The following is an 11,677-nucleotide window of genomic DNA, read 5'->3' as shown; positions in this document are numbered from 1 at the left end:
TGAAGTCTAGTCCTGTTACAGGGTCTAGAAAACTACTGATGATTGTTGAGACTTTTTTAGTCAAAAATACCATTTGTATAAAATATAACCTCCACATATTGGTGATAGATATGTATTGAAAGAAAAATAAAGTGAATGAACACATTACTTAAGGAATTTTGAAAGTTACCATAGAACACCCTTCTTAAATTGGCTATGTAAATATGACAGAGTACTCTGCATAATTCATTGTCAAAAAAATTTAACTCCTTTGAATGAAAAGAGCAGACTTCTCTTTTCAATGTGCAAACCAAAACCAGAAATGAATGTAAGTTGTATTATTCTAGGAAATTGCCTTCTCCATCCTGCAATCTTGCCTTTGGTAAAAAAGCCTTGATTGCATTATCCTTCCTGAAATACAAGGTTTCTAGTGCAGTATCTTTGACAGAATTGCTATTTAGGACACTGGATGTTCAATCTTTCTTTTTTTTTTTCCTGGTTGATGTCTACAAATTTCATGTATAAAACAGATTTCCACACTTCATTTCAGAAGATTTTTCCTTGGATAAAAATATTATAGGAATAAATATATTCAAAGTTATACAGTGAATTCTTAAATGTTATTTGTATTTTCTGCCCATACTTCTATGTGATGCTAGCCTCTTAAATTTAATTTTATTATTATTTGTTTTTAAATTAGCATACAACAAACTGTTTCAGACATTTTAATCTTTTATTTATTTTGATGGAATTATTTTTATTATTTTGTGTATGTGTGTTTGTGTGTGTAAATATGGAAGCATGAATGCTAGTGTGCAGATATGATTAGGTAAATTGTTCAGATTATTCCTCTTAAGTTCATTATCTATACATCTCTGTTCATTAGTTTTCATCACTGGGACCAAAATACTCCATGGAAATCTTGAGAGAGGAACGATTTCTTTTGACTCACAACTTCAGAGGACTCATTAGGTCCTAGGAGAAAAGCATGGCAGAACTCAGCAGCTCTTACCATAGTAGGCTGAGAAACAAGAGAGAGATTGCTGATACTCAGCTGCCTTTGTCCTGTCTCTCCCTCTGTTCAATTTGAACCACAACTCATGACTCAATGGACGGCACTAACAGTCAAAGGTGTTGTCACCCCTTAGCTGATCCCTTCTGAAGCTCCCTCCCAGATCCATGCAGAGGTATGATTCCATTTCCAAGGCTGTTCTGAAGCCAGACAAGTAGACAAAGACTACTAACTTTTACATAGTTTACTCCTTTACTCAGTGTGTCTGTCTTCATTCAAAATACACATTTTGTCTGTACCTTAATTAATCTAACATTTTTTCTAATTTTAAGAATTATTTTGTTATATTTAATTCTCCCCCCTCTCTCTCTCTCTCTCTCTCTCTCTCTGTGTGTGTGTGTGTGTGTGTGTGTGTGTGTGTGTGTGTGTGTGTAAATACTTATGGAACACAACTGCAGGGACCAGAAAAAAACAGTAGTATTACATTGCCATAGACTGCAATAAAGGGAGTTAATTGTGAGCTGTCCAATGTGAGTGATGAGAATCAACTCTGGTCCTTTGGAAAAGCAGTCTTTGTTCTGAACTGCAGAGCCATCTCTCCAGCTCCATAATTTTATTTTCCATTCTATGTGTATATGCTCAAGCCCTGCTGTATGTATGTGTACCACATACATGCAGGTGTCCATGGAGTCCAAGAGAGGGTATCAGATATCCTAGAACTGGAGTTACAGGTAGATGGGAGCTCCCTGACAAGAGAGTTGGCAACCAAACTCAGGTCCTCTACCAGAGCAGTAAGTGCTCTTGGCCGCTGAACCATCTCTTCATCCCCCATAATCCAGAATTTATTTATAGTTATATATTGTTTGCAAAGCAAAATACTAGGAAAATATGGCCCTGGCACACGGTGATGAAAGCTGGATGGGGAGAGAGTGAACATAAGGATAAGATACTAACAACTTGTAGCACCAACCAGGAAAGTTTACATGGGAACATATGGTGAGCAAGTCATGAGAGAAGGACCTCTAAGAAAACAGCTACTGAAAACTAAGAATGACTAGGTGAAAAAATATGGTGCTTCAGGAAGGTCCCTAGTGTGAAACAAAATTCAGAATGTCAAATTTAGTACAGACAAGCAAACAGTGGGGATAGTGGGAAGAAGCGTATTATCCGGACAAGGCAGACCCCAAATCATGCACATGTTACAAGACTATGTCAGAGTCTGGATTGGAGTTTGTTCTGAATACAATAGACAGACATTGAACTTGTTGAGCAAATAAGTGAGATGGAATAATTACACTATTTTGTGGAAAAATGTGTGAGAAATTAATAAAAGGAGAAATTAACAATTACTTAAACTCTTGGCAGGTTTTCTTATCCAGCAGAAAGAAGACAGGAATTTGGGTAAGACTCTGGCCATGGAGTTGGAAATAGAGATGTAAATTGCATTTTCGCACAGTCTGGACAGAGAAGTGAGGGAGAGAATACATGAATGCAATTCAAGTGTTTTTCTTGAACAATTTTCATATTTACTGAGCAGAGGAGACACAAACCTTAAACACATTGTTGCATTTTCTTCGTTTCTTCCCTATTATTAGTAGCACATATCAAATTAGTCCATCCTGTTTTGTTCTAATTGAGGTGACTGACCACAAGTTAATTGCTAGATATTTTTTATTTCTCTAAGACCAAAAGCTTGCAGCCAGAACTACAATCAAGACTCTTTTCAAAGAGAAGATAGATACAGCATTGGTCGGGGCAGACAGTTTTGAAAGTAGCTTTCTGGTTCCATTACTATAATATAACTTAATGGGCCACAGGTAGCTTTCATATTCTACTTTCCACTTGATCAAGTTGGAGGAAATATCACTTTTTCCCCATGGTAATAAGGGCCTCAAAGAAAGATAAAGCTGCCTTCAAATGCTTTTACCATTAAACTACAAAAGAAACTACTAGTCATTTAGCACACTGTTCTGAGTGGGGTAAGTAAAACCTTGCTCCTCCTTGAGAGGATGAATGGGTGGAGGACATAGATGGGTGGAGGGTGCATATTAGGCCATCTTCCTGTTGGCCTGGTCATATATATATATGTAAAATTTGTGTGTACATTTTCAAATCAGTATCGAAAATGAATTTCTGTTCTCATATAAGTTTGAAAGCCCATTAGGGATTTTCTAATATTTTAATATTTTTATATATATTTTAATATTGCTAATATTTTAAGACAACAGCAAATATTTCTCAATGAATTTCTTATCTAAAATTGATAATTTTCTTCTGGGTCTTGTTTTTTAATTAAATCATGACAGAACTGTTTTAAAGAATAACAAGAATGTGAGCTGAGAGTATTAGGACTGATATTCATGTTAAAGAATAGACCACAAATGATAACTTGGAATTTAGTCAGACACCTTTCCCGGGCAGGATCAATTGTTTTAGCTAGGAAGCTGAGATGAGAATACAGACAATGAATCCTGAATAGTTATCAGAGTATACTTAGATCACTGATGCCTTCTTGTTTTTTCCGCTAAGAAAAGCCATTTCTGGAACTTCTCAATATCACAAATAAGTCAAGGAAGGAGTGTGGTGATATAAGCCGGCAGCTACCAGCATCCTTTCTGTCTTTCAAGCTGAGAACACTGGCATGATAAGTCACACTGTTACATTGGAAGAAGGAAGGCTGCATCCTACTCAGCTTTAACTGTCAACTTGACACCTGCTAGAGTCCCTTGAAAAGGTAGTCTCAGCTGAAGGATTGCTCAGATCACACTAACCTATTGGGCACAGCCGAGTAGTACTGTGTTGATGTTAATTGGTATAAGAAGGTCTAGCTCACTGTGTACAGCACCATTGCCTGCACGGTTGAGCCTGGCTGTTAACAATACTAGCCTATATGGGTCTGTGATTGAACTAGCAAGCAGCTTTCCTCCAAAGTTTCTGCTCCAAGCTCCTGCTTACATTCCCTGCCCTGACTGACATCCATCACTGACAGATTGTAATCTGGAAACTGAAATACATCCTTTCCTCTGCTAAGTTGGTCTTGGTGAGAGTTTTACCACAGCAACACAGAAAAACCAGAGCAGGCTCATTACCACTGCTCCTGTAACATAATTACTGGGTTGCACTTCCTGCTGTTTAAATGCACCCCAAATGCAGTTCCTAAAATGGGGTCTCTAAGAATTAGCGAAGTAGTTCAATGTTTCTAAAACAATCACTTACATTAGAAGGGGTTAATAACTGCCATCACCACCATAACAAAAACATTTTAGAGGTTTGGGACTGTCCAGGGTTCAAGTGGCTTCAGGCTCTATCTAGCTACCCCAAGAGGAAGGAAATCAATACGTTGACACATTAGTATTTTGCGGCAATCCATTTGTGGCACACCAGTACTTTGTGGTACATTGCCAAATTAAAATGAATTAAAGCAGATAGTGGCTTATTTCCCTTAAGAGACATAACTGTTGCTCAAGCTTGTAGGGCAGCCAGCAACTCCAGCCCTTTTCAGCTTCTCTCTTCAGGGTCTGTGTGCAGCTTCTGGTCCACATGCTCCAATGTGACTCATGACAGTAAGCTTCTTGTTTCAGAAGACAGGATGAAGGGGTGGGGGAAGGAAGACATACCTTAATGTCTTTTCAAATTCTCTCCCTTTGCTTACCTATATATTCTTATACGCATTTCGAGTAAGGCACTGACTCTACACAACACCTATATGAGTGATACAATTCCATATTTCCATTATTCTGTTGAAGCCAACTTAAACTAAAGGATCTCAATGATACATGGCTACCTTGAAAAAGTCAAAATAACCTATCAAGTAGTCTAGAGACCTCAGATCATCAAGTAAGTTACCCAAAACCTTACCTATTCCTGTAAACAAAAAAAAAAAATAGCTTACACCTTTTGACTCTCAAAAAGATAACTTTTATAAAAGACGATATCCAGGTAAACAGAGAATTGTAAATATATATTAGTCCCACGTAATGATCAAATTCCACTGGGACAGAAGTCAAGTAAATTCATCATCTGCTGCTTCTCTAAGCCCCTTGTACACTTTCCTCTAATTATCCTACCCTTTCTTCTGGAATATTTTCCTGTGTCCAGGATGAGTACATGTGGTGATATTGTGTTCCCCGATACATTGTGCACCCTAATAAATTTATCTGGGGTCAGAGAACAGAACAGCCACTAGATATAGAGGCCAGAAAATGGTGGCACACACGCCTTTAATCCTAGCATTACAGAGGCAGAGATCCCTCTGGATCTCTGTGAGTTCAAGGCCACACTGGAAACAGCCAGGTGTGGTAACAAGAGCCTTTAATCCCAGGAAGTGATGGCAGGAAGCAAAAAAGTATTTAAGGCATGAGGATAAAGAATTAGGCTGGTTAAGCTTTCAGTCTGGTTAAGCTTTTAGGTTTTTGAGCAGCACAGTTCAGCTGAGAGGCATTCAGTCTGAGGAAATAGCATCAGCTGAGGAATTGGCAAGGTGAGGTGACTATGGCTTGTTCTGCTTCTCTGATCTTCCAGCATTCACCCCAATAACTGTCCTCAGGTTTGATTTTATTACTAAGACCTGTTAAGATGAATGCTACAAGTACACCTGAGTTGAGTCATGGAGGATTTGCCCTCCTTTGCAAGAGAACACCTATAGTTTCAGCCCTATTCCTGCTGCTATCTGGACAGCACCGTCAGTGATTGAGTTCCTGATCCACGTACATTCAACTATAGTCAATACAGCTCACTAGATATAGGACATAGTATATTTGCTTCCAGCATGTTTCATGTGCTTATAACCATCACTAAAGATGGGGGGGGGGGGTGCGTGCACATGCATTTCAATTCACTGAGTGGAGCTAGCCTTAAAGAAATTCAGATAGTAAGTTTAGGGATCAAAAGCAATTCCCCTATAAGATTTTTCAGACTTGAAGGTAGTTTCTTTTCTCTGACTTAACTATTTTAAATTGTAAATGTTTAAAAATTATTTAACAGCATAGCTTTTGACAGCTTCTGAGCTATGTCATATTAATATTATAGCTAAAGATATATAGCAGAGTTTGTTTATTAGCTTAAATCACCTAACTAAAACTCCCTTAGCCAGCTTGAATTTCCCTGTGCATAAGAAAGACTGGACCTTATTCTAGCTACGAGTATTTGGTTTTAAACTTTAAATATTGCTAGCAATAATTCTGGTTCATTTTTCCTTTGCAGGATTCATCAAAAGCATTAATATATACAAACCATAAGTAACATTCAAGTACATACATATATATATCCCTAGTGTTAATAGCATGTGATCTTGTGTCTAAGCTCTCAAAAACAACAATTACCAAATACTTTGTAACAGCATTCCTGCTTTGAGGCAGGCATATCTGACAGGAAGCTGTGGTTAGGATGTATTTCATCAGAGAAGAATCTATTTTCAATAAAAATAAATAAGAATAAGCATTAAAAAGTAAAAATTCTTTAGAGAATTTCAAAAACAGAAAGGATAGTATGATATTTCTTTTTATTAAAAGTATAAAATATGATTGTTATTACTCCTGAAGAGGTGTCAGAATGTCCATATTTGTGTAGCAATATTTGCAATAGCACAAATCAGAATTGCCCTCACTATTAACTAATGAAATGGTTAAGAAAAGTATAATCCATATATACAATGCAACTTCTAATTTTGGAATCAGAAACATTTTTTAATATTTAGCACATAATAATGAGAAAGGTTCAGAACTATAAGAAGTAAACCAGCCTCTTTGTCCCGAGTTGTAAAATAGCGTGTCCTATTGTGAAAGCAGGCAAGGAATTACAGAAACAGGAGAGAAGACAGATTGTCAATGAGGCAACTCAAAGCTTCCACATGGTGATGTTTGTACAAACAATCCTCAAACTTCTGTCAAAGCCAGAACTGTAGCTTGAGACCCAAAACTAGCCACAAAACTAAAGGGTGAATTGAGGACAGTAAAGAAAATCAGCTGTGCCTTCCTGGCCGAAAGGCAACAAAAGGTGAAGTCTTGCTAATAAATTTGTTTAGTTCTCTACTTTCTCAAATATTCATTCTGAGACTCAGGATATATACAAGAGCCATTTGTTGATTGTAACCTTTCATAGCCAGCAGTAATAGAATATGGTTGATTGTCCCTTCTTTCTTCAGTATGAATAGGTGGAGCTCACACTGAGACCTCATGTCTTCCTGGACAGATTGATATTATCACACTTACCTCAAAGGCTTCATTGGTTGGTTCAGAGATGGAGAAGAATTGGGAGTAGTTGCAAGAGGGGAAAAAAATCAAAATATATTGTGTGAAAAAACTTAAATAAGAAAATTTAAAGCCCCAGTGGACAATATTCAGTACATAGTCTGTCTTGTCCTGGTGACCCACCTTATCATATTTTTTGTCCCTACTTTGTTAACAGTTCTTTTACCCTCTCCTGTGGACTTGACTTTGTTCTTTGGAAAGGTGCTTTAGAGGAGCATTCCCAACCTCAGGCTATCCCACCCAAAGACCCAGGTGACTCTCTATTTCTCTGGTAGTAACACTACTATTTCCATTAGTACAATTCAGTACATTTCTGATACTGTTTAATTAGCAGGCTGATACCTATAATACTGAATTATTCCTGGAATCAAGGATATCTCTCATGTCAATCATGTCTTGGTGAAATCATAGTATTTCTGATATCATTGAAACATTTATGACTTTAAATTGTAAAGCTAGACACATGTTAGTTTAGACCACCATTCTACCAACTGTATTTATATATCATAGTAAAAGTACATATTACTCATGAGTCTTAAACTTATATAAAAATTCAGATATTAATACAAGCTGTTTAGGGATTAATGTAAAAATGATGTTCTCTGTAAAATATATTGATATGTTCTTGAGCAAATGGTAAACCACATACAAATTAGTTTTAACCTCAACATGTGGTCTCACATATATTCTGAGAGAAAAAAGTCAAGCAAAATACTACAATAAATGAGTTAAACACAGGCAAGAAAAATACATTGATGTGGTTCTCTTCACATATATCCAAAAATAAGTAAAGCTTTGGCCACCGTCTTTAAAGTTTGGTAAAACAGTTATCCTTACCATAGAGTTGGCTGGTAAAGAATACAGGGAGCTTCTAGAGCTTTGCATTACATTTATAAAATGCATCATGTTATACTCTGATGATTTACATTTTTTGTACATATGCTATATATCAGTAAAATGATCTTTGGCTTTTTATTTTTAAATATAACAGAGTAACTACTTACCAGTGGACTGGAAGGCTTAAATAATCTGTCTTTCAGCAAAATAAAGCCACAGTGGGGTGATAACAATTTTATATTAAGCACACAATCTTGACAACTCATTATTATTTTGAGAAAATTTGATTGATAGAATTATATTAACTAATGTGCTGCATGATTTTAAAATTTTAGAATCTGAGTTATCATAAAATACATAACTACCTTAAACATCACAATTGCAACAAATACTTGAAAAGATCCTGATTTATTCTTTCCTTGGATGTTTTCAAAGCATCCTTATCATCTAATAATAAGTTTGGAAAACACAGTGACTTTTAGAGATATTTACTTTCTAATATTTATAAACTGTTGTAAGCTGAATAAAAATACGTAAGTTGAAAGAAGATGACCAACCCAATAGGCAGTAACCTGTCAATCCTGAGATCTTTATGTGTAAGACAATGTAAGACTGTTGAGATATCTCAGGTGGTAAAGACTTGTCTTGTAAGTATGGGGACCTTAGTTCATTCCCCAGAACTTCTGTAAGAGAAGCCAGGAATGGTGGCATGTTCTTAGAATTCTACAGCTTGGGAGGCAGAAAAAGACAGATCCCTGAGGGTCACTGACTAGTCAGCCTAGCCTCCCTGGTGTGTTATCAGCCAATGAGACACTGTGTCTCAAAATCAAGGGGTAGACACCTAAGCAACAACTCCTAGTGCCCTCCACATACATGGCCATAGATTCCCAGACACATAGACATTCTCACACTCACACACACACACACACACACACACACACACACACACACACACACACACATACACACACACACACAGGGTGGGAGGCCAATGAACAAATACAGTAAAAGTTAAATTTTATCAAGAACTTCTGGTTGCCTAAAAAGTTTACACATATTCTCTTCACATTTCATTTTTACTGAATCTATATTAAGAAAATTCCCAACTTAATGATAATGAAACAGAGGCAGTAAGAGAAGCAGCAAGAGTGGACACGGTTTGCATTGTTCCAATGATGACAAAAAGTGCTTCAGAGTTTGGGCCACAGCTTTTCCAGCAAAGCATTAAACAGCATTTTTGTACGGCCACTATGAGTTCCATGAAGTAGAGTATAAAATCTGAGTGATGTTATGAAGTGTAAAAATCACAAAGAATTTTTAAGTCTTATAAGTGGGTTATTGGTGGCTGCTGTATCATTTCTCTAGATTTTCTCTGTTAGTAATGTATAAAGAGTCCTGCGAAAAAGTATCATCTTAATAAATCAGTTATGTGAGGGCAGCAACTAACAGAAACTGACTAAAATCTGATGAAAGATAAAATGTTAGGACCGAGATTATGAGGGATAGAATTACCTTTTCTATTTAAGAATCTGATTTCTCCTGTAAACACAGTTTATGTCTTCTAATTTGTGATAACTATTCAAATGTTGTGCTGGGTTAAACAAATTTGGAAGAGACTGGTTTAACATTTGATTAACTTGAGGGTAGGATATATCTGTTAAAGTAAGTCTTCATTTAGTTATGAAAATATTTCTTCAGAGACTTAAGCTAACATCAGATGTTAAGTCATAGAGCAAACAGGCACACTGAATATGCTACATTATAGCTACCCTCATGAAATGGTTAAGAGGTTTTCTAATTCTATGCTCCCAGAAATAAAACACTAAGGGGATTTTTCAAGTATGAATTATTTATATCATACGAGAAAACTTTTAACCTACTCCCCTAACACACACACACACACACACACACACACACATGTCCTTGAGATACAATAGCTGACATCACTCAGATTTTGCACTCTACTTCATGGAACTCATAGTGGCCGCACAAAAGTGTTGTTTTAATGCTTAGCTGGAAAAGCTGCGGCCCGAACTCTGAAGCACTTTTTAGTCATCATTGGAACAATGCAAACCGTGTTCACTCTTGCTGGTTCTCTTGTTGCCTCTGTTTCATTATCATTAAATTGAGGAGTTTCTTCAAATAGATTCAATAAAAATTAAATGTGTTTTTGTTTGTTTGTTTGTTTGTTTTTATCTTTCCACTGTTTATTCCAGCTTCAAAAACAGAGTGTACAATGAATTACATTTTTTGCTTGGTATACCCCAAGTTTCTTATATCAAGTCCTAGGTGCACAAACTTGACTCAAACCAGCTCGTTTGTCTACTAGAAATAAAGCAAGGTGGTCATTTTCAGTTAATTACTCCTTCTTTACAAATCCACCAGCTGCAGCCACAGCAATGAAGACATACATCAATTTCATTAAAAAACGGGGGAGAATTTATCAAGATATACAAAGAATTTCAGAGGTAGCAAAAGAAGCAAAGATAGACACTAGCCTAACAAAATATTAGGTTCAAATGTTTGGGAACAAAGTTCCAGGAAAGTAAGTAGCTTTGGTTGAGATCATTCACCTAAAATTTTACCACTTAATCTTAAATTTGAAAGAAGTTTATTTTGTGTGTGTGCATTATATGTGTTTGTATGTGCATTGTGTGTGTGTGTGTTTGTACATATTCCAGAGTTTGAATTCTGACATCTTGTTCTATTCTTTACATTATTTTTTTTTATTTTTATTTTTTTTGGTTTTTCGAGACAGGGTTTCTCTGTGTAGCTTTGTGCCTTTCCTGGGACTCACTTGGTAGCCCAGGCTGGCCTCGAACTCACAGAGATCCGCCTGGCTCTGCCTCCCGAGTGCTGGGATTAAAGGCGTGCGCCACCACCGCCCGGCTTCTTTACATTATTCTTTGAGACAGAAGAGCCTTCCTTTTTAATTGAAAAAAATTTTTATGCAATATATACTGATCACACTTCTCCTCTCCACCAATTCCTCTCAGATCCTCCACACGTCCACACCCACTGAAATCTACTCCTTTTCTCTCTCCTCTTAAAATTAAGACACATACTCTCATAAATGGAAATAATATGAGACAAAAAGTCTACAAAAATATCAGTAAGTTCATTTTGTGTTGGTCAACTACTCCAGGGCGAAGGGCATACCTTGAAGTGTGGTTAATATGCACAATGAGACTCCATTGGAGACAACTAATTATTCCTTTCCCAGAAAGAATCAATTGTAGATAGCTTCTTGGTTAGGCACCCATGTCCACTTTGCCCTCTCAGGTCTGGAATGTTGGCTTGGATTTATACAGGCCCTATGCATGCTGCCACGGTCTCTATGAATTCATGACTGTTGTATCTGAAAAATACTCTTTCCTTGTAGTTATTTATCACCTTTGCCACTTACAATCTTTCTGTCCTCTCTTCCTTATGGATTCCTGAGCTCTGAGGGGAGGATTTTAATGACGACATCATAGTCTCTTGCTCTCTGAATTTTGCCAAGCTTGAGTTCTCTGTATTTGTTCCTACCTACTGCAAAAAGAAGATGATGGCCGAGTGAGTCACTAATCTATGGGAATAATAAATGTCATTAAGAGTCATT

This window comes from Peromyscus californicus, unplaced genomic scaffold, assembly GCF_007827085.1.
Source record: "Peromyscus californicus insignis strain IS unplaced genomic scaffold, ASM782708v3 Scaffold_5__1_contigs__length_169319896, whole genome shotgun sequence".
Classification (NCBI taxonomy): Eukaryota; Metazoa; Chordata; class Mammalia; order Rodentia; family Cricetidae; genus Peromyscus; species Peromyscus californicus.
Note: the sequence above shows the minus strand (reverse complement) of the source record.